The sequence below is a fragment of the Ranitomeya variabilis genome, chromosome 4, assembly GCF_051348905.1.
Source record: "Ranitomeya variabilis isolate aRanVar5 chromosome 4, aRanVar5.hap1, whole genome shotgun sequence".
NCBI lineage: Eukaryota > Metazoa > Chordata > Amphibia > Anura > Dendrobatidae > Ranitomeya > Ranitomeya variabilis.
This window is the reverse complement of record NC_135235.1, coordinates 721,815,400-721,839,446: the sequence shown is the minus strand read 5'-3', so window position 1 is coordinate 721,839,446 and position 24,047 is coordinate 721,815,400. Positions and strand designations below refer to the sequence as shown.

The 24,047-nt window shown below is 44.2% G+C and overlaps 2 protein-coding genes across 2 annotated transcripts in view; one reads left to right on the top strand and one right to left on the bottom strand.

The window, feature by feature from the left end:
- LOC143766647 (uncharacterized) overlaps positions 1–24,047 on the bottom strand; it is a 371,066-nt gene that overhangs the window by 49,107 nt on the left and 297,912 nt on the right. The gene's annotated exons all lie outside the window — the stretch shown is intronic.
- LOC143766674 (uncharacterized) overlaps positions 1–24,047 on the top strand; it is a 311,141-nt gene that overhangs the window by 204,384 nt on the left and 82,710 nt on the right. The gene's annotated exons all lie outside the window — the stretch shown is intronic.

Sequence of the window (24,047 nt, the reverse complement as noted above, 5' to 3'; positions counted from 1 at the left end):
TTTCTCCCTCTTCCATTGAGATGGATCCTGTCAAGGTTCAAGCTATTTGTGATTGGACGCAGCCCTCTTCTCTTAAAAGTCTTCAGAAATTTTTGGGCTTTGCCAACTTTTATCGTCGATTTATTTCTGGTTTTTCGGATGTCGTTAAGCCATTGACCGATTTGACTAGACAGGGTGCTGATGTTGCTAATTGGTCCCCTGATGCTGTGGAGGCCTTTCAGGAGCTTAAGCGCTGTTTTTCTTCTGCCCCTGTGTTGCGTCAGCCTGATGTGACTCTTCCTTTTCAGGTTGAGGTCGACGCTTCTGAGATCGGAGCTGGGGCAGTGTTGTCGCAGAAAAGTTCTGACTGCGCCGTGATGAGGCCTTGTGCCTTCTTTTCCCGTAAATTTTCGCCCGCTGAGCGGAATTATGATGTTGGGAATCGGGAGCTTTTGGCCATGAAGTGGGCGTTTGAGGAGTGGCGCCATTGGCTCGAGGGGGCCAGACATCAGGTGGTGGTATTGACTGACCACAAAAATTTGATTTATCTTGAGACCGCCAGGCGCCTGAATCCTAGACAGGCGCGCTGGTCATTATTTTTTTCTCGGTTTAATTTTGTGGTATCGTACCTACCAGGTTCTAAGAATGTTAAGGCGGATGCCCTTTCTAGGAGTTTTGAGCCTGATTCACCTGGCAACTCTGACCCCACAGGTATTCTTAAGGAGGGAGTTATCTTGTCAGCCGTTTCTCCAGACCTGCGGCGGGCCTTGCAGGAGTTTCAGGCGGATAGACCGGATCGTTGTCCGCCTGATAGGCTGTTTGTTCCTGATGATTGGACCAGTAAAGTCATCTCTGAGGTGCATTCTTCTGCGTTGGCAGGTCATCCTGGAATTTTTGGTACCAGGGATTTGGTGGCAAGATCCTTCTGGTGGCCTTCCCTGTCACGAGATGTGCGAGGCTTTGTGCAGTCTTGTGACGTTTGTGCTCGGGCCAAGCCTTGTTGTTCTCGGGCTAGTGGATTATTGTTGCCCTTGCCTATTCCTAAGAGGCCTTGGACACACATCTCGATGGATTTTATTTCAGATCTGCCTGTTTCTCAGAAGATGTCTGTCATCTGGGTGGTGTGTGACCGTTTTTCTAAGATGGTTCATTTGGTTCCCCTGCCCAAATTGCCTTCTTCTTCCGAGTTGGTGCCCCTGTTTTTTCAAAATGTTGTTCGTTTGCATGGTATTCCTGAGAATATCGTTTCTGACAGAGGAACCCAATTTGTGTCTAGATTTTGGCGGGCATTTTGTGCTAGGATGGGCATAGATTTGTCTTTTTCGTCTGCTTTTCACCCTCAGACTAATGGCCAGACCGAGCGGACTAATCAGACCCTGGAGACATATCTGAGGTGTTTTGTGTCTGCTGACCAGGATGATTGGGTTGCTTTTTTGCCATTGGCGGAGTTCGCCCTCAATAATCGGGCCAGCTCTGCCACCTTGGTTTCCCCGTTTTTCTGTAATTCGGGGTTCCATCCTCGATTTTCCTCCGGTCAGATGGAATCCTCGGATTGTCCTGGAGTGGATGCGGTGGTGGAGAGATTGCATCATATCTGGGGGCAGGTGATGGACAATTTAAAGTTGTCCCAGGAGAAGACTCAGCTTTTTGCCAACCGTCACCGTCGTGTTGGTCCTCGGCTTTGTGTTGGAGATTTGGTGTGGTTGTCTTCTCGTTTTGTCCCTATGAGGGTCTCATCTCCTAAGTTTAAGCCTCGGTTCATCGGTCCGTATAAAATATTGGAGATTCTTAACCCTGTTTCCTTCCGTTTGGACCTCCCTGCATCCTTTTCTATTCATAACGTTTTTCATCGGTCGTTATTGCGCAGGTATGAGGCACCGGTTGTGCCTTCCGTTGAGCCTCCTGCTCCGGTGTTGGTTGAGGGTGAGTTGGAGTACGTTGTGGAAAAAATCCTAGACTCCCGTGTTTCCAGACGGAGACTCCAGTATCTGGTCAAGTGGAAGGGATATGGCCAGGAGGATAATTCTTGGGTCACTGCATCTGATGTTCATGCCTCTGATCTGGTTCGTGCCTTTCATAGGGCCCATCCTGATCGCCCTGGTGGTTCTGGTGAGGGTTCGGTGCCCCCTCCTTGAGGGGGGGGTACTGTTGTGAATTTGGATTCTGGGCTCCCCCGGTGGCTACTGGTGGAATTGAACTTGTGACATCATCTTCCCTGTTCACCTGTTCTGATTAGATCTGGGTGTCGCTATATAACCTGGCTTCTCTGTTAGATGCTTGCCGGTCAACAATGTTATCAGAAGCCTCTCTGTGCTTGTTCCTGCTCCCAGACATCTACTAGATAAGTTGGACATTCGTCCATGTTTTGTTTTTGTATTTTGGTTCCAGTTCACAGCTGCAGTTTCGTTACTGTGTCTGGAAAGCTCTTGTTGATCAGGAATTGCCACTCTGGTATTATGAGTTAATGCCAGAGTCCTAAAGTAATTTCTGGATGTGTTTTGTTAGGGTTTTCTACTGACCATGAAAGTATGCTTTCTGTCTTCTGCTATCTAGAAAGCGGACCTCAAATTTGCTAAAACTATTTTCCTGCTGCGTTTGTTGTTTCATCTCATATCACCGCCAATATATGTGGGGGGCTTCTGTCTCCTTTTTTTTTTGGGCATTTCTCTAGAGGTGAGTCAGGTCTTATATTTCCCTCTGCTAGCATTATTTAGTTCTCCGGCCGGCGCTGGGCATATAGGGATAAAAAGTAGGACATGCTACCTGGCTACTTCTAGATGATGCGGTAGGTTTAGTTCATGGTCAGTATAGTTACATCTTCCAAGAGCTTGTTCCTATAGAGGCTTATGCTAGTTCTCTGGCCATGGAGATCATGACAATGGTTGTAACCATTCCCCTAGATGGGAGTGTGTGTGGCTAGTTTGACCCACCCATCTCTCATAACTAGCCCTGACAGCCTCCCTTTACAATTATACAAACACATTTACTTGTGGGACTACGGGTCCCAGAACATCCTTACTTCAGGCTGACAGTGCAGAGTATCTTCCTCTGTGACACACATACTGGCCATTCACAACAATGGCGGACTTTGTCTCATTTTCACCATTATAACAGATATGCCTCCATGCATATCCTGAGGAGCACACACAGTGCCCCCTAGCTGTAACAGGGGTCACTGCACCACACATCCTATATATTAAGTGTCAAACCCAAGGACAGTCATGGGAACTAATATTACTAACTGTAATGGGGGCCGTTTGGTTTCAAATAGGTATGCAGTACAGCATTTGGTGGGTAATCCAATGGAGCTAAACATACCCCATCATGCAACAAATACAGTTTGCAACTAAACTGATGGTGGTTTTGGTGCCATATTCCTCTATGGATAGAGGTTCTGGTCTCATATTCCTGAGATTGTGGTGATCTCTTCATGTAGTGATAGTTGTTCTGGTGCTGTATTCATGTACTATTGATGGTTCTGGTGAGGTATTCATGTAATGATTATGTGCTGTATTCATCACCAGAACTATCATCAGTAGAGATGGGTGAACCCCAACAGTAAAATTTGGCGTCGGTACAGAACACGTACTTTTTGGGCACGAGCACCGAACACTGACTTCACAAACACCAGGTGTCATGCACATGGCAGCGTGGCAAACACTGCTTCTGATCAGTGGTGAAATTATCCCCGCTGGTCAGAGAGCCGCGGTTCCCACACTGTCAAAAGACAGTGTGAGCTCTCAGCTGTGATTGGAGGTATAAAGTTTACTTCAGGTCATGTTAAAAATACTTATTTCGTATATTTATTTATTCAGGAGTCTTTACCAGATTCAGGAGTCTTTACCAGATGTGATACTCTAAAGAAAATGTTGTGATTTTTCTTATAAAAATTTAGTGATTTGTTGGATTGTCCACCAAAAAGCATCATTGCAGCAAAACATAAAATAGGTGAAATTATTACAAATAAATTGTCCATTTGTCCATATCAAAGTTTGTTACCCAATTTTCCTAGGACCCTGAATGGTAAGTGGAATTTGTCTGTCAAGAGCATGGTTGAAGAAACACGTGTTTAACTCACATATCAGCTGTCCATCTGATGTCTGTGTGAAGTGTGAGCGGTGTCCGAAGAGAGCCAAGAGACCTCCCTTCCTGTGGGTCATGTGTTATATATGTTCCACAGAGCACGTGTTCTCTCTACATGGTGTCACCATTTAACCTGAGCCAAATATACAGGAATAGCACATGTAATGTCAGCTAAACCACAAGGCTCAGTGCAGATATGAGTGCAATAAGAATAAATCAATAACCAATAATTACTATTAACAATTCCCCCTTTTGAGGGTGACAGACATTAATTGGAACCCTCAAAGTAGATAAGGTCATCTTAAGGATAATCAGATCTTCTTTCTTTTCTTCTTTGGCAAAATAATTTAATGCCCATAATAATAATAATATCTATACCAGATTGTTGTTATACTTACTCAATAACACAATGATGTAAATTCATTGTTATGGTAAGCCGTGACCAATATTCATATAAAATATATAATTATACTTCCCTGTATCTAAATTAAAGCATCTCAGGTCCGATCTTCATCATCTGATGTCATCTGGTCTTCATCTTCATGTCTTCTGTCTTCTTCTTGGTTCTTTTAAAACACAGTCTTTAGATGATAATTCCTTTGAAATAAATGATAGCATGTAGATATTGTAGAGACCACGTGTCATGTGTCAATCAAAGTCCATAAATTCAAATGTTGATAAGAAAGTCTGTAAATGAAATGTAGCTGTAATATCTGTGCAGTGTCACTTTTAAAGACCTGGATTTACTGGGATCGCCTTGGATATTTCTGGAATCCTCCATGTCATCCGCACTGGTCTTGGAACAGGTGTGACGTCTTTGGTCAGCACAGCAAGGGTTAAAATGACTCTTCCTTGCTAAACATAGCCCCATAACCAACCAGTCCTTAGTCCTAATGCACAGGACACATGTCAGGGTTGTAGTGTCCTGACAATTACCTTATTGTTCATCAGCTTTCATCGAAGCTTTATATGCGATAGGAAACCACTGGAATGTGATAAAAATGTGATAACACAGTTCATCTAAACAGCATAGGATCATCATCCTCTGCAGTCTTGGTTGTCAGTTTAGATACTGCAATCGTGCTTGTCAGTGGTGGATGCCGCAGTCGTGGTTGTCAGTTTATATACTACAATCGGGGTTGTCAGTAATGGATGCTGCAGTTGTGGTTGTCAGTGGTGACATGAATTGTAATTGACAGTCTATTATTACTCAGAAATCATATAGCATTGTTACCTTCTGATACTTCTGGATAGCGGCTTTTCCTTCATGCAACTTTTGAGAATCTCTTAAATTTAGAAATATAAAAAGTCTTTATTAATGTAACCAGTATTTTGCTTGAAGTCTTCATTCCCTATTCTATACCAAATCTGGTAATTTCCCTGGCCTATAATATGACAGTGTACCAAAGTAATCAATAATATCCATATAATTATTATCAGAATATTAATATGGAATTCATATTTGGGAAAATAAAACAATAATAAATGATAATACATTATTAACCATATTCTTCATGTGATAGAACATTTTTATGTCATAGGTGTAATTATCTTTTCAACCTACAGATGTTAGTGTGTTTTTTTATGTAACAAGTGTTTCCATCTTTATTACTCAAAATTTATTAATAGACTATATTTATTAGACAATAATATGTAAGAATGTATAACCATAAACCAAAATAAGAATATATGAGTGAATGAATGAATGAAAGAATTCTTGTATTTAATTCAGAATTGAAACATTTTCCCCTTATAATGGAACCATATGATCACTATATTTAATGAAGCAATATTCTTGCACTAGACATTACTTTATTAAATATTCATATTTTTCTCTTGCTTGAGATAAAAAATAAAAATTAAGAATCTAATATATAATGCTGAATGTGTCTGTCTGTCTGTCCGGGATTGGCATCTGCACCGTCGCAGTTACAGCCACAAAATTTTGCACAGTCATACGTCTGGACCCCGAGAGCATCTTAGGCTATGTTGTGAGGCAAAATTTTAACCCTGCGCGTTCCAATTCACAAAACAATTTTGCCCCTATCTACATAATGGGGAAAGTTAAAGGAAAAGTAGAGGCAAATTGACAGCTGCCAGATGTGAAAAAGGGGGACTTAAAGAATGTGAGCGATGGCGCCAAAGAGTATATACTATACAGTTGCTAAGGTGGGGCCCCGACATGGGATACTCACCACACACGGGGATATGAACACACACACAAAATGCGCCACACACTACCACGTACTTGAACACATATACCACCCTCAGCACACATTTCACCACACATACACCAACCTCATCACATAAAGGTCGAAACACAAAAGTTGCCACTCAAAACTTGCCATGCGCAAAACTCGCCACATGCAAAACTAGGCTCACGCAAAACTCGCCACATGTGCAAAACTCACCTCATGGAAAACTCGACACACGCAAAACTTGCACACGTGGAAAAATTGCCACATGCACAAAAGTTGCAGCACATGCAAAAGTTGCCACATACAAAACTTGCATACTCAAAACGCACCACACATAAAACTCGCCACGAGCAAAACTCGCCATGCGCAAAACTTGCTGCACACAACTTGCTACACTAACCTGTCACATGCAACTTGACACACAAAAAGTTGCTACACGCATGTCGCCACACAAAACTCATCTCAGAAAAGTTGCTACACGCAACTCAACACACGCATCTTGACATATGAAACTCGCCCTAAAACACACACAAGTCTGGTATTATCCTTCAAAAATAAAAATCTGATTAATAAGCAGACAAACTACAAGAGCAACAAATGTACCATATAGGAAATACGGCAGCTGTCAGTCACATGACCTGTCTATTATGTGTATGTGTGAGCTAATATATACTGCCAGGGGAAGGACTTCCTGTTGGCTGGGGATTTATCAGGCTGCCAATAGCAACCAATCACAGCTCAGCTTCTATTTTGCTACAGTTAATTAATCTGAGCTCTGATTGGTTAATATAGGCAACAAAGGACATTCTCAGTATAACAACGCTTGTGTGAGGTAATAGCATGTCAGTTAGGGTGTGTTGGTGGAAAGACTGATGCCAGTTACATTACCTCTATGTAAGAGGATATAGAAACTGAAGGTTACAGACTATTTTTACCACAATAATGCCTCATAAGAATTCCATGGCACAATGTCAGCTAATGCGAAAAGAAAAGCTGCATTATGGGCCAATGAAAAATGTGAAGACCGAGAAACAAGGCTGACACACATGAGAACAGCAGCTGCTTTCTGAGCAGAGGGAAGCGAAGCTTGCAGACAAGAGAACAAGAGCTGCTTCCTCAAGGGCCAATGAACTTTCTGAGCAGAGAGAAGCGAGGCTTGCAGACAAGAGAACAAGAGGTGCTTCCTCAAGGGCCAATGAACATTCTGAGGAGAGGGAAGTGAGGCTTGCAGACAAGAGAACAAGAGCTGCTTCCTCAAGGGCCAATGAACTTAGTTTTTGCCTTTTTAAGAATTACATTTCTATCTATTTGTTTTGTGGTTTTTATGTGCAGAATAAATTTTTGTTAACACATTCTATTTTGCTAACAGCAGTTATTAACCCGGGCGAAGCCGAGTAGTACAGCTAGTTAAAAATAAAAATGAAGTTAGAATTAAAATTGAAAATGAAACATAAGAATATAAATAAAAATAAAAAATAAGGCCTTTATATGTTGATGACAAATGCAGAATAGTTATGTTCTCAGTAACGCAGAACCTTAATATTTCCATTATCTGAATGATTTCATATTTGTCATAACCTTGGTTTACCAAATTATTTAAATTATGCAACTTTGCATGCAGTACCCTTTTTTAGTGTAAAGAAATGAATCTTTATAATACTTAATGTTATTATACCCAATAGTACCTTATTAATATTTCTCTTTATTAAAATGTGTGAAGAAGAGGTATTTATGTAATCAGGATCAAAAACACATTTCCCCCTTAATACCCCCAAAATATTGTTTTATTAAATAGTTAATTTATAAAAACCAAAAATAAAAATTAATTATTTTATAAATAATCTGTATAAATTCTATGTCAGCTTTAAACCATATATTTGTCTGAAGATATGTACCCATCTATGTAACCATTAAAAATAACATTGAATATCATAAAATTATCATTTGGAAAAAATTATTCTAAATGTAGATTTTCTTGATAAACCATTTTGATGTGATTACACTTATCCACGATTAACTAAATCAAGAAATAATAATTACTAAAGACATATAGAAATATATGTTGAATAGATAATACTTTGTTATATCTTAATATTCTAATAATTTAACTGATTTGTATTATTTCCCATAAACACAAGGTTTTTGTTTTTTTCCTAGCATACCATGAGGCCTCTCATACATCACACATACACGTTACTCTTACATTATATTCTATCTCGGTAGCTGCTCATCCTCATCTATCAGCCATCACTCAGACTGTGACACATATATAAGTTCAAACCACATATTCCACAAAGGTATGAATACATGTATATTAACCCAAATTATTGTATCCTAATTATCAATGCATTGAAAACTATTACATTTAACCCCTTACCGACATCGGACAGGATAGTACGTCCGATGTCGGCTCCCCTGCTTTGATGCAGGGCTCCGCGGTGAGCCCACATCAAAGCCGGGACATGTCAGCTGTTTTGAACAGCTGACATGTGCCCGCAATAGCGGCGGGTGAAATCGCGATTCACCCGCTGCTATTAACTAGTTAAATGCCGCTGTCAAACGCAGACAGCGGCATTTAACTACCGCATCCGGCCGGGCGGCCGGAAATGACGGCATCGCCGACCCCCGTCACATGATCAGAGGTCAGCGATGCTTCTCCATTGTAACCATAGAGGTCCTTGAGACCTCTATGGTTACTGATCGCCGGTAGCTGTGAGCGCCACCCTGTGGTCGGCGCTCACAGCACACCTGATTTTCTACTACATAGCAGCGAACAGCAGATTGCTGCTATGTAGCAGAGGCGATCGTGCTGTGCCTGCTTCTAGCCTCCCATGAAGGCTATTGAAGCATGGCAAAAGTAAAAAAAAAAAAGTTAAAAAAAAGTTAAAAAAATAAAAATAATATAAAAGTTTAAATTACCCCCCCTTTCGCCCCAATCAAAATAAATCAATTAAAAAAAATCAAATCTACACATATTTGGTATCGCCACGTTCAGAATCGCCCGATCTATCAATAAAAAAAGCATTAACCTGATCGCTAAACGGCGTAACGAGAAAAAAAAATCGAAACGCCAGAATTACGTTTTTTTGGTCGCCGCGACATTGCATTAAAATGCAATAACGGGCGATCAAAAGAACGTATCTGCACCGAATTGGAATAATTAAAAACCCCAGCTAGGCACGCAAAAAATAAGCCCTCAACCGACCCCAGAAAAATGGAGATGCTACGGGAATCGGAAAATGACGCAATTTTTTTTTTTTTTTTTTTAGCAAAGTTTGGAATTTTTTTTCACCACTTAGGTAAAAAATAACCTAGTCATACTAGGTGTCTATGAACTCATAATGACCTGGAGAATCATAATTGGAGGTCAGTTTTAGCATTTAGTGAACCTAGCAAAAAAGCCAAGCAAAAAACAAGTGTGGGATTGCACTTTTTTTGTAATTTCACCGCACTTGGAATTTTTTTCCCGTTTTCTAGTACACGACATGCTAAAACCAATGATGTCGTTCAAAAGTACAACTCGTCCCGCAAAAAATAAGCCCTCACATGGCCAAATTGACGGAAAAATAAAAAGTTATGGCTCTGGGAAGGAGGGGAGTGAAAAACGAACACGGAAAAATGAAAAATCCCACAGTCATGAAGGGGTTAACCCCTTCCCGACCTTTGACGCATACGCTGCGTCATGAAAGTCTGTGCCTTCCCGACCTATGACGCAGCGTATGCGTCATGGAATGATCGCGTCCCTGCAGATCGGGTGAAAGGGTTAACTCCGATTTTACCCGATCTGCAGAGACAGGGGGAGTGGTGCTTCAGCCCAGGGAGGGTGGCTTCACCCCCCCGTGGCTACGATCGCTCTGATTGGCTGTTGAAAGTGAAACTGCCAATCAGAGCGATTTGTAATATTTCACCTAAAAAACTGGTGAAATATTACAATCCAGCCATGGCCGATGCTGCAATATCATCGGCCATGGCTGGAAATACTTAAGTGGATCCCCCCCACCCCACCGATCACCCCCCCAGTCCTCCGTTAGTCCTCCGGTCCCCTCTGTCCGCCTGCCGGCTCCCCCGTCCTCCTGTCCGCTCCCTCCTTGTGTGAATAAAGCCCCCCTGTGGTCCGATCACCCCCCCTGTGCTCCGACACCCCCCCCCCACCACCCCTTCATACTTACCGATCCTCCCGGTGTCCGGCCGTCTCCTCGCTGGGCGCCGCCATCTTGGAAAATGGCCGGCGCATGCTCAGTGCGCCCGCCGAATCTGCCAGTCGGCAGATTCCTTACAGGTACATTTTGATCGCTGTGGTAGGTTCTATCACAGCGATCAAAATAAAAAAAATAATAAATAACCCCCCCCTTTATCACCCCCATAGGGACAATAATAAAATAAAGAATTTTTTTTTTTTCTTTTTCCACTAGGGTTAGGGTTAGAACTAGGGTTAGAACTAGGGGTAGGGTTAGGGGTAGGGTTAGGGTTACAGGTAGGGTTAGGGGTAGGGTTATGGCATGTGCACACAGAGCGGATCGGCCGCGGATCCGCAGCGGATCGGCAGCGGATCCGCAGCGGATACGCAGCGGATCGGCCGCGGATACGCAGCGGATCGGCCGCGGATCCGCAGCGGATCGGCAGCGGATACGCAGCGGATCGGCCGCGGATCGGCAGCGGATCCGCAGCGGATCCGCAGCGGATCGGCCGCGGATACGCAGCGGATCGGCCGCAGATCCGCAGCGGATCCGCAGCGGATACGCAGCGGATACGCAGCGGATACGCAGCGGATACGCAGCGGATCGGCCGCGGATACGCAGCGGATACGCAGCGGATTGGCCGCGGATTCGCAGCGGATTGGCCGCGGATCCACAGCGGATTGGCCGCTGCGAATTCGAAGCAGTTTTCCATCAGGTTTACAGTACCATGTACACCTAAGGAAAACCAAATCCGCTGTGCCCATGGTGCGGAAAATTCCATGCAGAAACGCTGCGTTGTATTTTCCGCAGCATGTCAATTCTTTGTGCGGATTCCGCAGCGTTTTACACCTGTTCCTCAATAGGAATCCGCAGGTGAAATCCGCACAAAAAAACACTGGAAATCCGCTGTAAATCCGTAGGTAAAACGCAGTGCCTTTTACCTGCGGATTTTTCAAAAATGGTGCGGAAAAATCTCACACGAATCCGCAAAGTGGGCACATAGCCTTAGGGTTAGGGTTGGAATTAGAGTTAGGGTACCGTCTCACAGTGGCACTTTGGTCGCTACGACGGTACGATCCATGACGTTGTGTCTGACACGCAGCAGCGATCAGGGACCCTGCTGAGAATCGTACGTCGTAGCAGATCGTTTGGAACTTTCTTTCGTCGCTGGATCTCCCGCTGTCATCGCTGGATCGGTGTGTGTGACAGCGATCCAGCGATGCGTTCACTTGTAACCAGGGTAAACATCGGGTTACTAAGCGCAGGGCCGCGCTTAGTAACCTGATGTTTACCGTGGTTACCAGCGTAAAAGTAAAAAAAAAAAAAAAAAACGTACATACTCACATTTCGGTGTCCTTCAGGTCCCTTGCCGTCTGCTTCCCGCTCTGACTGTCTGCCGGCCGGAAAGTGAGAGCACAGCACAGCAGTGACGTCACCGCTGCGCTCTGCTCTCACTGTATGGCGGCACTCAGTCAGAGCGGGAAGCAGACGGCAAGGGACCTGAAGGACACCGAAATGTGAGTATGTACGTTTTTTTTTTTTTTACTTTTACGCTGGTAACCACGGTAAACATCGGGTTACTAAGCGCGGCCCTGTGCTTAGTAACCCGATGTTTACCCTGGTTACCTGGGACCTTGGCATCGTTGGTCGCTGGAGAGCGGTCTGTGTGACAGCTCCCCAGCGACCACACAATGACTTTCCAACGATCACGGCCAGGTCGTATCGCTGGTCGTGATCTTTGGTAAATCGTTATGTGAGACGGTACCCTTAGGGTTGGAATTAGGGCTAGGGTTGGAAATAGGGTTACGATTAGGCTTGTGGTTAGGGTTAAGGATAGGGTTAGGGTTGTGTTGGGGTTACAGTTGTGGGTAGGGTTGGGATTAGGGTTAGGATTAGGGTTGGATTTAGGGTTACGGGTGTGTTGGGGTTAGGGTTGTGGTTAGGGGTGTGTTGGGGTTAGGGTTGTGATTATGGTTATGGCTACAGTTGGGATTAGGGTTAGGGGTGTGTTGGGGTTAGTGTTGAAGTTAGAATTGAGGGGTTTCCACTGTTTAGGCACATCAGGGGTCTCCAAATGCAACATGGCGCCACCATTGATTCCAGCCAATCTTGCGTTCAAAAAGTCAAATGGTGCGCCCTCCCTTCCAAGCCCCGACGTGCGCCCAAACAGTGGTTTACCCCCACATATGGGATACCAGCGTACTCAGGACAAACTGGGCAACAACTATTGGGGTCCAATTTCTCCTGTTACCCTTGCAAAAAAAAAAAATTACTTGCTAAAACATAATTTTGAGGAAAGAACAATTATTTTTTATTTTCACGGCTCTACGTTATAAACTTATGTGAAACACTTGGGGGTTGAAAGTGCTCACCACACATCTAGATAAGATCCTTTTGGGGTCTAGTTTCCAAAATGGGGTCACTTGTGGGGTGTTTCTACTGTTTAGGCACATCAGGGGCTCTGCAAATGCAACGTGACGCCCGCAGACCATTCCATCAAAGTCTGCATTTCAAATGTCACTACTTCCCTTCCGATCCCTGACGTGCGCCCAAACAGTGGTTTACCCCCACATATGAGGTATCAGCGTACTCACAACAAACTGAGCAAGAAATATTGGGGTCCAATTTCTCCTGTTACCCTTGTGAAAATAAACAATTGCTTGCTAAAACATCTTTTTTGAGGAAAGAAAAATTATTTTTTATTTTCACGGCTCTGCGTTGTAAACTTCTGTGAAGCACTTGGGGGTTGAACGTGCTCACCACACATCTAGATAAGTTCCTTGGGGGGTCTAGTTTCCAAAATGGGGTCACTTGTGGGGGGTTTCTACTGTTTAGGCACATCAGGGGCTCTGCAAACGTAACATGATTCCCGCAGACCATTCCATCAAAGTCTGCATTCCAAATCGTCACTACTTCCATTCCGAGCCCCGCCATGTGCCCAAACAGTGGTTTACCCCCACATATGGGGTATCAGCGTACTCAGGAGAAACTGGACAACAACTTTTGGGATCAAATTTTTCCTGTTACCCTTGGGAAAATTAAAAAATTCTGGGCTAAAAAAATATTTTTGAGGAAAGAAAACACATTTTTTATTTTCACGGCTCTGCGTTATAAACTTCTGTGAAGCACTTGAGGGATCAAAGTGCTCACCACACATCTAGATTAGTTCCCTTGTGGGTCTAGTTTCCAAAGTGGGGTCAATTGTGGGGAGTTCCTACTGTTTAGGCACATCAGGGGCTCTGCAAATGCAACGTGACGCCCGCAGAGCATTCCATTAAAGTCTGCATTTCAAAACGTCACTACTTCCCTTCCGCTCCCCGACGTGTGCCAAAACAGTGGTTTACCCCCACATATGGGGTATCAGCGTACTCAGGAGAAACTGCACAACAACTTTTGGGGTCCAATTTCTCCTGTTACCCTTGGGAAAATAAAAAATTGTGGGTTAAAAAATCATTTTTGAGGAAAGAAAAATAATTTTTTATTTTCATGGCTCTGCGTTATAAACTTCTGTGAAGCACTTGAGGGATCAAAGTGCTCACCACACATCTAGATTAGTTCCTTGGGAGGTCTAGTTTCCAAAATGGGGTCACTTGTGGGGGAGCTCCAATGTTTAGGCACACGGGGGCTCTCCAAACGCGACATGGTGTCCACTAAAGATTGGAGCCAATTTTTAATTCAAAAAGTCAAATGGCGCTCCTTCCCTTCCGAGCCCTGCCGTGCGCCCAAACAGTGGTTTACCCCCACATATGAGGCATCAGCGTACTCAGGACAAATTGGACAACAACATCCGTGGTCCAGTTTCTCCTTTTACCCTTGGGAAAATAAAAAAATTGTTGCGAAAAAATCATTTTTGTGACTAAAAAGTTAAATGTTAATTTTTCCCCTATTTGTTGCTTCTGCTGCTCTGAAACACCTGAAGGGTTAATAAACTTCTTGAATGTGGTTTTGAGCACCTTGAGGGGTGCAGTTTTTAGAATGGTGTCACTTTTGGGTATTTTCAGCCATATAGACCCCTCAAACTGACTTCAAATGTGAGGTGGTCCCTAAAAAAAATGGTTTTGTAAATTTTGTTGTAAAAATGAGAAATCACTGGTCAAATTTTAACCCTTATAACTTCCTAGCAAAAAAAAAATTTGTTTCCAAAATTGTGCTGATGTAAAGTAGACATGTGGGAAATGTTATTTATTAACTATTTTGTGTCACATAACTCTCTGGTTTAACAGAATAAAAATTCAAAATGTGAAAATTGCAAAATTTTCAAAATTTTCACCAAATTTCCGTTTTTTTCACAAATAAACTCAGAAATTATCGACCTAAATTTACCACTAACATGAAGCCCAATATGTCACGAAAAAACAATCTCAGAACCGCAAGGATCCGTTGAAGCGTTCCTGAGTTATTACCTCATAAAGGGACACTGGTCAGAATTGCAAAAAATGGCAAGGTCATTAAGGCCAAAATAGGCTGGGTCATGAAGGGGTTAATATCTTAATATTTCTTTTTTTTAATATTCCACATATACACATAACATAAAACGTTGTAAACCAGTCTATAGATAGAAGGGCATGAGTATGTGTTGTAGGGTTTGCAATTGTATCCACATAGTTATCAAGGTTGAAAGAAGACTTTAAGTCCATCTAGTTCAACCCATAGCCTAACCTAACATGCCCTAACATGTTGATCCAGAGGAAGGCAAAAAAAACCATGTGGCAAAGAGAAAGCTCCACACTGGGGGAAAAAATTCCTTCCCGACTCCACATATGGCAATCAGACCAGTTCCCTGAATCAACGCTCTATCAAGGAATCTAATATATATAAGCTGTAACATTATACTTTTGAAGAAAGGTATCCAGTCCCCTCTTAAATTTAAGTAATGAATCACTCATTACAACATCATACGGCAGAGAGTTCCATAGTCTCACTGCTCTTACAGTAAAGAATCCGCGTCTGTTATTATGCTTAAACCTTCTTTCCTCCAGACGTAGAGGATGCCCACTTGTCCCTGTCTCAGGTCTACGAGTAAAAAGATCATCAGAAAGGTCTTTGTACTGTCCCCTCATATATTTATACATTAAAATAAGATCACACTTTAGCCTTCGTTTTTCCAAACTAAATAGCCCCAAGTGTAATAACCTATCTTGGTATTGCAGATCCCCCAGTCCTCTAATAACCTTGGTCGCTCTTCTCTGCACCCGCTCTAGTTCAGCTATGTCTTTCTTATACACCGGAGACCAGAACTGTACACAGTATTCTAAGTGTGGTTGCACTAGTGACTTGTGTAGAGGTAAAATTATGTTCTCCTCATTAGCATCTATGCCTCTTTTAATGCATCCCATTATTTTATTTGCCTTTGTAGCAGCTGCCTGACACTGGCCACTAAATTTGAGTTTGTCATCCACCCATACTCCCAGGTCTTTTTCATTGACGGTTTTACAATTAAGCAGATAATTATACATCTTATTTCTTCTGCCCAAGTGCATGACCTTACATTTATCCCCAGTAATGCTCAGTTGCCATTTATCAGCCCAAGCTTCTAGTTTACATAAATCCTTCTGTAATATTAAATTTTACTCTTCTATTGATTACCCTGCAAAGTTTAGGGTCATCTGCAAATATTGAAATTCTGCTCTGTATGCCCCCTACAAGGTCATTAATAAATATGTTAAAAAGAAGAGGGCCCAATACTGACCCCTGTGCTACCCCACTGCTAACCGTGACCCAGACCGAGTGTGCTCCATTAGTAACCACCCTTTGTTTCCTATCCCTGAGCCAGTTATTAACCCACTTACAGATATTTTCCCCTATCCCCATTGTTCTCATTTTATGTATCAACCTTTTGTGTGGCACCGTATCAAAAGCTTTTGAAAAGTCCATATACACTAGGTCCACTGGGTTCCCTTGGTCCAGTCTGGAACTTACCTCTTCATAGAAATTGATCAGATTAGTCTGACAGGAACGGTCCCTAGCAAATACAGTTAGGTCCATATATATTTGGACAGAGACAACATTTTTCGAATTTTGGTTATAGACATTACCACAATGAATTTTAAACAAAACAATTCAGATGCAGTTGAAGTTCAGACTTTCAGCTTTCATTTGAGGGTATCCACATTAAAATTGGATGAATGGTTTAGGAGTTTCAGCTCCTTAACATGTGCCACCCTGTTTTTAAAGGGCCACTGTCACCCCCCTCCAGCCGTTATAAACTAAAAGAGCCACCTTGTGCAGCAGTAATGCTGCATTCTAACAAGGTGGCTCTTTTAGTTTTTGGTTCAAGTATTCCCAAAATAAAGCGTTTTGAAACTTATCCAAAATACCTGTCTTTAGCTAGGGAGGCGGGTCCTCACTCCCCAGCTACTCTGCCGTCACTCAAATCTTCAGGGGCTTTCGGGGCTACCCCTCCGCGCTTTTTTCCTTCAAAACCGGCGCCGGCTTGCAGACTGCACCTGTGCGGGCATTGCGGCCACCCACCTTGGGAATCCCAGCCCCGCAGTGTGTTATGCATTATGCACAGTGCGGGGCTAGGATTCCTGGGCATGCGCACTGCGTGTGTCAGTCTGTCACCCAGGTCCCCCACCTTACAGCATCTGTATACTGTACTGTACTGTATACTGTACTGTATACTGTATGAGGAGGCACGATCAGCTGAATACAGTATACAGACGCTATATAAAAATGAAAAAGTACTTTTTTTTCACAAAAAAAATATTTTAGCCTCAATTTTTTCATTTTCACATGGGCAACAGGATAAAATGGATCCTAATGTTTGTTGGGCAATTTCTCCTGAGTACACCGATACCTCATATGTGGGGGTAAACCACTGTTTGGGCACACGGCAAGGCTGGAGAGTGAAGGAGCGCCATTTGACTTTTGAATGAAAAATTAGTTCCAATCGTTAGCGGACACCATGTCGCGTTTGGAGAGCCCTTGTGTGCCTAAACATTAGAGCTCCCCCACAATTGACCCCATTTTGGAAACTAGAACTCCCAAGGAACTAATCTAGATGTGCGATGAGCACTTTGAACCCCCAAGTGCTTCACAGAAGTTTATAACACAGAGCTGTGAAAATAAAAAATCATTTTTCTTTCCTCAAAAATTATTTTTTAGCCTGGAATTTTTTATTTTCCAAGGGTAACAGGAGAAATTGGACCACAAAAGTTGTTGTCCAGTTTGTCCTGAGTACGCCGATACCCCATATGTGGGGGTAAACCACTGTTTGGGCACACGTCAGGGCTCGGAAGGGAAGTAGTGATGTTTTGAAATGCAGACTTTGATGGAATGGTCTGCGGGTGTCACGTTTGCGTTTGATCCCCTGATGTGCCTAAACAGTAGAAACCCCCCACAAGTTACCCCATATTGAAAACTAGACCCCCAAGGAAGTTATCTAGATGTGTGGTGAGCACTTTGATCCCCCATGTGCTTCACAGAAATTTATAGCGCAGAGCCGTGAAAATAAAAAAACATTTTTTCACCACAAAAATGAAGTTTTTAGCCCCCATTTTGTTATTGTCCCAAGGGTAACAGGAGAAATTAGACTCCCAAAGTTGTTGTGCAATTTTTCCTGAGTACGCTTATGCCCCATATGTTTGGGTAAACCACTGCTTGTGCGCACATCGGGGCTCAGAATGGCGGAAGCACCATTTGACTTTTTGAACACAAGATTGGCTGAATCAATGGTGGTGCCATGTCGCGTTTGGAGGCCCCTGAGGTGCCTAAACAGTGGAAACCCCTCAATTCTAACTCCAACACTAACCCCAACACACCCCTACCCTAATCCCAACTCTAGCCATAACCCTATTCACATCCCTAACCCCAACACACCCCTAGCCACAACCCTAACCCCAACACACCCCTAACCCTAATCCCAACCCTAACCATAACCCTAACCACAAGCCTAACCCTTACCCAACACACTCCTAACCCTAATCTTAACCCTATTTCCAACCCTAACCCTAATTCCAACACTAACTCTAATTCCAACCCTAAGGCTATGTGCCCACGTTGTGTGTGAGGATTTTTCAGCAGTTTTTGAAAAATCCGCAGGTAAAACGCACTGCGTTTTACCTGCGGATTTACCATGGATTTCCAGTGTTTTTTTGTGCGGATTTCACCTGCGGATTCCTATTGAGGAACATGTGTAAAAAAAATGGGAAATCCGCACAAAGAATTGACATGCTGCGGAAAATACAGCGCAGCATTTCCGCACGGTATTTTCCGCTCCATGAGCACAGCGAATTTGGTTTTCCATACAGTTAAATGGTACTGTAAACATGATGGAAAACTGCAATGAATCCGCAGCCAAATCAGCATCATGTGCACATAGCCTAATTCTAATCCTAATTCTTACCCTAACTGCAACCCTAACCCTAGTTCTATCCCTAACCCTAGTTCTAACCCTAACCCTAGTTCTAACCCTAACCCTAGTTCTAACCCTAGTTCTAACCCTAACCCTAGTTCTAACCCTGTTATGACCTGGTGGTTAAGAGGCCACACTGATATGACCTGGTGGCTAAAACGCAACATGGAACGAGCTCTGAGGAGGTGGTAACTCTACTGACCTCAGTCCCTAATCCTAACAACAACACTAGTAATAGCCGTGGGATGTTCCTGACTCTCCCTAGACACCTCTTCACAGCCTAAGAACTAGCTACCCCTAAAGAAGGAAATAGAAAGCTATCTCGCCTCAGAGAAAACCCCAAAAGGAAAGATAGCCCCCCACAAATATTGACTGTGAGTGGAGAGGGAAATGACGTACACAGAAATTAAATCAGATATCAGCTAATAATAATAATAATAATAATACTAAACCTGATAGACAGAGAGAAAAGGATACTGTGCGGTCAGTATTAAAAACTACAAAATCCACGCAGAGTTTACAAAAATGAACTCCACACCGACTCACGGTGTGGAGGGGCAAATCTGCTTCCCCAGAGCTTCCAGCTAGCCTGAATATGACATAGTGACAAGCTGGACAAAAAGAGACATATTTGCAGAGCAATAGAGTCCAAAGCAAATGGACAAACAAGAACTAGCAAAAACTTATCTTTTGCTGACAAGGACAGGCCATATGAGAAATCCAAGGAGAGAACCAAATGCAACCTAAGACATTGACAGCTGGCATGAACTAAAGCCCAGAGCAGGTTTAAATAACAAACCCAGGCAAGGCGATTAGTGAAGGCAGCTGCTACAGCTACCTAGAGGAGCAGCAGTTCCACTCGAAACCACCAGAGGGAGCCCAAGGGCAGAACTCACAAAAATACCATTAGCAACCACAGGAGGGAGCTCCAGAACGGAATTCACAACATAACCCTAACCCTAGATCTAACCCTAGTTCTAACCCTAACCCTAGTGGAAAAATAAAAGTAAAAATATTTTCTTTATTTTATTATTGTCCCTACCTATGGGGGTGATAAAGGGGGGGTTTGTTTATTATTTTTTTTTATTTTGATCGCTGTGTTAGAACCTATCACAGCGATCAAAATGTACCTGGAACGAATCTGCCGGCCGGCAGATTCGGCGGGTGCACTGCGCATGTGCCCGCCATTTTGGAAGATGGCGGTGCCCATGCAGAAGACGGACGGACACCGGGAGGGACACCGGAGGTCTGTAAGTATGTTTGGGTGGGATCAGACAGCAGGGCGGTGAAATCGGCCTGCAGGGGGAACGGACAGGAGGACGGAGGGGAGCGGAGCACAGAACAGGACAGGGCAGTGGATCGTGGCGGGGCAGATCGCGGTCTCCAGCCATGGCCGATGATATTGCAGCATTGGCCATGGCTGGATTGTAATATTTCACCAATTTTCATTGGTGAAATATTACGATTGCTCTGATTGAAAGTGAAACGTCACTTCAACAGCCAATCAGAGTGATCATAGCCATGGGGGGGCAAAGCCACCCCCCGGGCTGAAGTACCACTGCCCCTGCAGGTCAGGTGAAATTACAGTTAACCCTTTCACCTGGCTTACAGGGACGTGATTGGATTGCCCCCGGAGTAGGGCAATGGGGTACTCAGCACCGGGTCCTTCGGTTCGGGGAATGTCATGGTGGCTGACCCGGCCTGTGGCCATCAGGGGTGTCCAGTAAAAGAGTTTATATATGGGAAAGGTGCAGTAAATAACGAGGAGATGGGTTTGCAGTCTTTTACCTTGTTTACTGAAGACTTCAGATGGTATCCTCAGCCCGGAGCGCCAGATGACATGGCAGGCAGAGTCCAGTCGGTCTGAAGGCAAATCCAGAGTCCCTTTATCCAGGTGGAAATCAGTAGCCTTCCTCTAGCGCCTGTGTGTTGTAGTACCTCCCTGCTGAGCTTCTCGGTAAGGTCCTCACAACTATTGTAGATGGAATGTCTCTTTCTCTCTGTCCCCCAGATGGTATGGATAAGACAAACCCATATAGCTGGTGACTTGAAACTTTGGTTAGGGACTCTAGCATGCCCCGGCCTCTGAGCGGTGTTGACGTGCCTCCTGGGTATGCAAGGGCAGACAGGCAACTTGGAATCACCTGCCCTGCCAGTCTCTGAAGCAAGGCGTAGAGCACTTACTTCCACGGTGTGCTGACTACCGGATTCTGCGCCTCAGAGGGAAGCAGCTTGCTCCTAGCTGAACTCCCTCTGATATTCCTCTCCTGTGCTCTGCTTTCCTGCACACTCTTTGCAATATATTCACTTTAGTGTCTTCTTCCAGGAGCTGCAGCCCTTCAGGCTCCAGGACTCCTTCCTCTCCCTCTGTTCTCCTGACAGGAACTGAACCCTGACTTCCTCCAGCCAGGATGTTAAATAGGGGAGTTCACCCTAAACAGGCTCAGAGCTCTCCCTTCTGGCCTGGAGTGTGAACATGTTGCATGTGTGTGATACCTGAATGTGGTTGTCTTTCATTGCCTTCAGACATGACATCACTTTTCTCCCTGTAAGGATGACATCACTGCGACGACCAGGACACTGGGGCGCCGCACTCCCCCCCCCTATTAAATCCAGTACTCCAGGACTGGGAAAAGAAGAACAATACATGTTAGCAAAAGACATACAATTTTGAAATGCTATAAACAACTTGTGCAAAAGTAGTGCTTCCCTTTATGGGAGGTGAGGACACTTGAACATTGCAACAGTCTTGTTCATGCACAGTTCATGACTCCCAGTTCAGTGAGTGCAAACTTGAAACAGCAAGGATCCCGGGTAAACAAAGGGATCCCTTTTAAAAGTATAATGAAAGTTTTTGAGTAATTCACTGTCCATTACTCCATTGTCCATTTTAAACCTGTAACAAAGATATATATACAGACATTTTCAAACAAACAGCAGCAACCATTAATATTTCCAAGTTTTGTAGTGAATTGGAGTTTGATTCTCGGTGCTACGTGTAGACCTCCGCAGTACAAGGGTTGCTAGTGACCTAACAGGGTCTGCTGTGCTTGCTATCGCTGGTGTAGTGCACTGTATTTTGGCTACACTTCTAGTGAGTCTAGGTAGCACTGGTATGCTGGAGCTCTCAGGACTGCTTCTACTAACTGTAGGCATGGCAGATTCACCGGTAGCAGAGGGTGGACTTACCGATTCAACTGTTGGCATGGCATCCTCTGTTGGAGTTGCTGTTGTTGAGTTACGGCTGGGGTCACATCTGCTGTTTGAATCTGTTGGTGCAGAGTCTCTTTTGGCTCAAGATGGTCTGGCATTTCATTTGGTTCCGGCGTTTTCAGCTGATGAAACATCAAAACAGGTACCACGATGGCCTGATTTAATTGAGTCCAAGACTGGGGAAAGTCTCCAAGAACAGTGTGTATCATCTCCTCTTCCAAGGGTAGAGATGTTCCTGGATCTGTATCTCTATCTCTCAACTTATCAGGGCATATTTTGAGGTGGTCTCTGGATATTGCTGTCGAAGTTTCTCCTCCATCCTTGCTGATGAGACAGACTTTCGTATTGTCAAAGTCAGATGGCAGGATGGTATATGGTTCTGCTTCCCATTGGTCGTCAAATTTGTGTAGTCTCCTTTTCCGTTTGAGTACTTGTTCACCTGGTGACAAGGGAATTGCAGGAGCATGCTGGTTGTAGTCCCTTTCTTGTTTTTGTCTGGCTTGGGCTAGACTTCTTTCCACGCATTCCTGTACTTTGCGATACTTTTGCTGTCTCTCTGTATCCCAATCTGCATTTGGTGAGGTATCTTCTGGGGTTAGGACTCCCATGTCTAGATCAACAGGTAACTTACTGGATCTTCCTCTCATCAGGTATGCTGGTGTAGTTTGTGGAATTCACTGGGATGTGGTTGTACATGTCTACCAAGTCGGGCAACTTTGCTGGCCATAAGTTTCTTTCTTCCAATGGTAAAGTTTTCAGTAAGTCAATCACCACTTGGTTCATCTTTTCGCACATCCCGTTGGTTTGTGGGTGATACGGTGTCATTCTGATCTTTTTGCACCCTTATAAATTTCAGAATTCCTGGAACACTTCCGCTTCAAAGGCTGGTCCTTGATCAGTCAGTACCTTGTCTGGGTACCCGTGTGGTCTACAGAAGTACTGCTGGAAGGCTTTGGCTGCTGTCCTTGCTGTCAGATCTTTGACAGGCACAACTACCAGAAATCTGGAGTAGTGGTCCACGATGGTAAGAGCGTAGACATAGCCTGACCGGCTTGGTGTTAACTTCACATGATCTAACGCAACCAGTTCAAGCGGCCGTTTGGTGATGATGGGCTGTAGGGGAGCCCTTTGGCTGTCACGGTCCGTTCTGCGCAGGCTACATGGACCACACTCATGGCACCACTTCTCGATGTTTTTCCTCATACCACTCCAGTAGAATCTCCCCCGAAGTAGGGTCTCTAACTTCTTCCATCCGAAGTGTCCTGCTCCATCGTGGTATGCTTCCAGAACCATTGGCGCATCTTGTCTTGGGACCACTGTCTGCCAGACTAACCCATGGGTGCGCGGGTCGATGTTTCTCCGACACAGCTTACCATCGTAGATAAATAATTTACTTTTCTCCTTCCACAGCGTTCGGGTCTCTGGTGGAGCATCTGGGCCAGGGCTCGAGTCGGCTTGTGTCAGTAGCTCTTTCACCAGACGGACCGCGGGGTCACTGTCCTGGATTTCTGCCCATCCATGGTGGGGCAGGAGTTTCGGCATGTCATCCTACTTGTCTTTGCGCCTGTCCCTCACATGATGGGAATACTGATCCGCCTTGGGGCGATGGAAAGCTGGTAACTCTATCTCTTCGAGTGTCTCTGATTCTTCTCCCATCTTTGGCAAGTTGAGCATTCGGAACAAGGCATCGGCATTCGCATTCTTGTGCCCTGCATGGTATTTGATGGTGAAATCATAATTGGACAACCTGGCCATCCACCGTTGCTCTAAGGCACCAAGTTTTGCTGTGTCCAAGTGCGTCAACGGATTGTTGTCCGTGAAAACAGTGAACCTTGCTGAAGCCAGGTAGTGCTTGAATCTTTCTGTTATGGCCCAGACGATGGCGAGGAACTCCAGCTTAAAGGAACTGTAATTTCCGGGGTTCCTCTCGGTGAGGCGCAGTTTCCTGCTGGCATAGACGATGACCCTTTCTTTGCCTTTCTGGACCTGGGACAACACGGCTCCCAGTCCCACGTTGCTGGCATCTGTGTACAGCACAAA